At 38.6% G+C, this 5000-nt stretch overlaps 1 protein-coding gene and 1 long non-coding RNA gene across 2 annotated transcripts in view; both read right to left on the bottom strand.

Moving 5' to 3' along the window:
• LOC138013264 (uncharacterized) overlaps positions 1 to 5000 on the bottom strand; it is a 342610-nt gene that overhangs the window by 317979 nt on the left and 19631 nt on the right. The gene's annotated exons all lie outside the window — the stretch shown is intronic.
• Positions 1 to 5000, bottom strand: part of LOC138012554 (uncharacterized) — a 47964-nt gene that overhangs the window by 25986 nt on the left and 16978 nt on the right. The gene's annotated exons all lie outside the window — the stretch shown is intronic.

Below are 5000 nucleotides of genomic sequence, written 5' to 3'. Positions count from 1 at the left end.
AACCGGCGTCTACCGTACATACATTTCGTTTTAAATCGGTGACAACTATATTCTTACATATACGAAGGGGACGAATACATTAGAGGAAGCAAGAGCCTACAGTTCCACTTTTGTGGTTGCAAGATAAGTAAAAGTAAGGAACAAAGAAGAAGAAGGTCAAGCATTTACATTCGGCATAGCCTAAGCCAGCGAGAAAAAACAGGGAATTTGCCGAATGTGAGTGGTTCACTCAATCTTAGTTATGAGCTCATGTACCTTATATGGTAAATGAAGAAAGCGACGTTTCTCTCTGAATAAAGCCAAAATGGAAAAAAAGATTGTGGATCAATTCCGACGTTTAGAAGTAAGCGAAAAGGCAAAAAAAATACTTTTTTGATGAGCCTACGTCTGTCTGACCACAAGGTATTACACAACATCGCATCTTAATCAAATTTTTTTGATTTCCCTTGGATTTTCTCGCTTTTTTGGCTCGTAATTCGTACTTCCAAACTTGTGGAGTGTAAGGAATTTATTAAAACAGTTATTCCATTCTTGCTTGTCGGACATGAGACATGAGACCATTTACCATCAGCAAGGGTGACTTTTGACTGCGCAGGCCCGTAATTTTTTTTTGTTGTGTTTTCGACAATAACGCGGTTTTGTGCGCTGTGAAATCGGACAACCAAATGTTTGCCAATCAGACAAAAGTCCTCCTTGCTAGATGGTGAAGCAAGGGGGACTTCTGTCTGATTGGTTGATAATTTGCTTGTGCCCAGGCTTTTTTGACACGGGCGCGAACGAAATAACAAACAAAATGGCGACCGAAGATGTCTTGTTCCATTTCTTGCTCCTAACCTGCGATCAGGCCCATTTTTAGCTTCGCCCATATATTCTCTTATGTCGTCGCTCGCTAAAATTGGGCCTGACCAAAAGCCTCTCAAGAATTCCGGACGGTCGGCCAAATTTTGTATAAATGGAGATATGCCATCTGAAACATCTCATAACTTGTCCAGAATCGGGTTTGAATCTCTGGAACGAGTGAAATTAGCGATTCCGTTGTCGCGCTCTGTGGCCATGGGGTTGAAAGTACTTTGGCACAAACTTCCCTGATGTTTTGAAAGCTAAATAGCTGGTTCTTTCAAATGGCAATGAAAGCCGATGCATATTGGTTTCCTGGATGAGACAAGGGACTCGAAAGGGACATATATATCAACAAGACGAGATGCTGATAAAATCGCAAGTTACACGAATGCATGTTTTGAATATCTGTGTATTAAACAGCTTTATTTCTTTACTGTACATGACACGGTTTGTTTGCACACTTCATAATATTTCCAGTTGATTTAACTTAAAACTCGTACTCCGGAAACTAAAATGGCATGTTTCCGGAGAGATCAATTGTACAACAACAAAGGAAACTTTGCGAGTCCATCTTACTGTTCGTACTCCATCAAAAAATTAACAGCCAAACTTATCATGAATTACTGCGTGCAAATTCTAGAAATACACTGCAACTGAAGATATTACCCGAAAAAATCACCAAAGAAACCTTCATGGGCAAACACGTTAAAGGAATAATGTATTTCTCCTTTTTTTTTGTTCTTTAAAAATCTATTGCCAAACCGTCCAACGACAAAATGCTAGGTTATCTCAATTACAAATTAAGATGTCAAGCTTAAAAGATTGCATATTCAGTGAAGTTCGGAGGGAGAATTACACCGGCCTTTGCCGCAATACAGTCGTTGAGAACATTCCCCATGCTTTAAATGTGTTTTTCTCAAATTAAAGCCAACGGTAACTTTCGAATTCGTTTATAATATTCCTCCCACAGTAGTTACTGCGCCTTTCAATAACATGCGGACTCTACAATATCAAAGCTCAATCGACAAATTCGGTTTCGCTACCGTCAATCAAATGTTCGGTGACTCCTCCCAGCTTCCGACTATGTTGACTGAACTGGGCTCAACGATGTGATTTGATTACTGCGCGCTCGACAGTAGTCGGAAGTTTCGGAGCCGCCGAACATTTGATTGACGGTAGCGAAAAAAGCATTTGTCGGTTGCGCGTTTGAATTTAAGAGTTCGCATGTTATTGAAAGGCGCAGTAACCCTGGTCAAAACAAAATAGCGTGAATCTGCCGTCCACGCTTGTATTGGTGTAATGGAAGTAAGTTTGATTGGCCGATGAAGGACATGTCAATCAATCAAAAAAAGTGGGCGGAAGGAATTTGGAAGAGGAATTTGGTCAGGCTCTATTTTTCGTTTCACCAACTCCACATTACGTACCATGCGAAACTAAAATAGAGCCTGATCGCAGGTTAACTTGCTCCAGGAATTTTTCTTAGCAACAGCATCGTGTACACCTTTTTTTCTTTCGGAATAGCGATATTTTCAGTGGTAAAACTTCTTTACAGTCTTTCGCTCATGCGTAATCGAATTTTCGTCCGTGGCAGATTTGGGCAGATTTCCGAGTAAATGTTGTCATAGATCGATTGAGTGGGAGTTCAGCCGAGACCGCCCTGTCAGTTGAAGTCTGCTAAGGTAAGATGAGTTCGCTATTCCTTTCTTTTTGTATCTAACCTCAAGCTAACATAAGCAAGCACAGCCTATTAAATGTTCTTTTAAAAGTTAATGTATTTTACTTTCCTTCTTGTCAACAGAAGAAAACCTTATAAGGAATGCCAGCGTTATTAACATCCTCTTCTTAACCAGTTCCTAAATTTTAATTACTGGTTTCAACTAGCAACTTGTGGAGATTTTACTATAACGTCATGGATTGAAATCAGGGGTTAGATAAAAGGGGAACTGTAGGAAGCTGCACAGTAGATAGTTGATGAAGGTGCATGCGAGCTATTGCTATTTCCTATTCTTCTGTCTTTTTTAAAATTCGATTGTTTTTCATGGAAAATTTCCTATTTTTTGTGCTCATGGCTGGAGAAAAATGTTGAAAGCTTGTGCTTCATGTTGACAAAACAATTATTTTGAACCTCGAAATGATGACTATAATGATGCATGTCCATTTAAATACTGCTATTTTGTTCCTACTTTTAGGTTTTCTTATTTTGTAACCCTAACCCTCAATTTTGCTAACTGTAGACCCAAGGTTGGTTTTTAGGCTGGCGTTAACCAAATTGAGGGTTTTGGGTTACTTTCAAAAAGGTGAAACAATGAGCAGCAACGAGTGACTGGTCAAATGTGACCTATGTTTTAGACCTGCAGTAGGGGAACGTCATTGATGATTCTAATAGCTTTTTAATTACCCCACAATGTGTGATGAATATAAATACAGCTTTTGGTCATGCACAATCTGTGACTGGAATAAACTTCCCCCAGATGTACTCAGCCTTGATGATGACAATGCTTTTAAAGTGAAACTACTGCACTAACCAGTCCCTACCGACCACCTGCATTATGTCTTTTCAAGATTTTGTAGAATCTAGTATGAAGATACATGTAGATATGCAGCCATTTAGTGAATATGGGCAAATAAGCGAATAATAGATATTGATTAGACAACGTTCACTGAAATAATGCTTAACCTTAATTATGATGTAATACAATTGTCACAAGTACATGTATAATGAAGATCATGATGCCAGGAAAGGTGATGGTCGATTCACATAGTGACATACCAAAATATCTTAAGATTGAAACTTGTTCAAGGTATTGACCAGCTTAAGTAAGTTGAATTTGCTTTCTGATGAGGTTGGAAATATTGAGTTTTATTTAAATTTCAAGTTGACTTGTTGGCACAAAGCAAGTCCTAAATATTTGGCAGTTCAGAGTTAATGTGAATTAGAAGTTAATCTGTATAAATTATAGTGTTTTGGCATGCTGCATTGCAGAGGTTTCCCCTCCACAAAATGTATACAGTAATTTCAACAAATTGCTATTTACAGGGTGTCAAGTGGATAAAAGGGTCACTTTTTAAAAGGTAAAACAATGACCTGCAATGAGTGACCTGTGGAACGTGACTTGTGTTTTAGACCTGCTGTTCCCCTACAAGATTATATAACCTCACATTGTCTTTCGTTAGGTCTATTGAAATTTCACTATAATTATTGTTAAAAGGTGTACACAATTAGTTATGTATGATTATCTTGGGTTTCTAAGCAATATAAAATAATAACCAACTCAGGATGTGTCTTTGCAGCATTTATTCCTTCCTTCCTTATGCTATAACCGATATACGACAAATCTGTTATTGGAAAATGACCTTCTTCTTTCTCTTCAAAACACAATATCTAAAATCCTGTTTTAAAAAGCAGTTTTTTAATTCTATTTTGCCTAATACTGATTTCCTTGCTTACTGGTATGTACACCTGTATTTGCTTATGCACCTATCAATGTTAAGCCGCTGGGAGGGGGGGGGGGAGTTTTGAACCCAGACCAGTTTTTCTGTTCAAATGCCCGGCCCCGGGGAGGTCATCCTGGGTCAAAAAAGTGCAGGGGGGGGGGGGGGAGGCCGGGCATAGGAAGGGGATTTGACGTTACAAGTCTAAGGACTTTCGATCATTCGTTGAGTTCCGGGGGTCGGGACTTTTGACTTTAACCGTTCGAAGAGTGGGGTCCACTGACGCCATCTTGAATGACCGAGAAAGATCAAAAAATAGTACCGCCATTTAGGAATTACCCATAAGTCATTAGAAGCAAACCGATTCTCTGCGATTACCGATGAACGCCATGGACTGAAACTCTAAAGCCTTTTATAAGGCAGTCATCTATATTCACCTTGTGTGCAGTGAATTTTGTTTCCAAGCAAGCTTATATAATACTAAAAACGAGACCGAAATACTGAATTTCATTTTTATCGGCTCACTATTTGTCACATCATACTGTAAGTCCTGTTATGGGGCTTTTTTGAATATTGCTCTCTTTTATATGAAGTTTAATATTTTATTTCCGTTGTTCCTGTTTACAATTTAAGTAATTAACATGTCATATTCTTTTTTCCTTCACAAAGTATGTGGTTCTATTTTTAGTCAGTCCTTTAGGGCATAGTTTCAAGTTTAAAAGCGGAAA

Source organism: Montipora foliosa, chromosome 8, assembly GCF_036669935.1.
Source record: "Montipora foliosa isolate CH-2021 chromosome 8, ASM3666993v2, whole genome shotgun sequence".
NCBI lineage: Eukaryota > Metazoa > Cnidaria > Anthozoa > Scleractinia > Acroporidae > Montipora > Montipora foliosa.
Note: the sequence above shows the minus strand (reverse complement) of the source record. Positions and strands in the feature narration are given on the sequence as shown.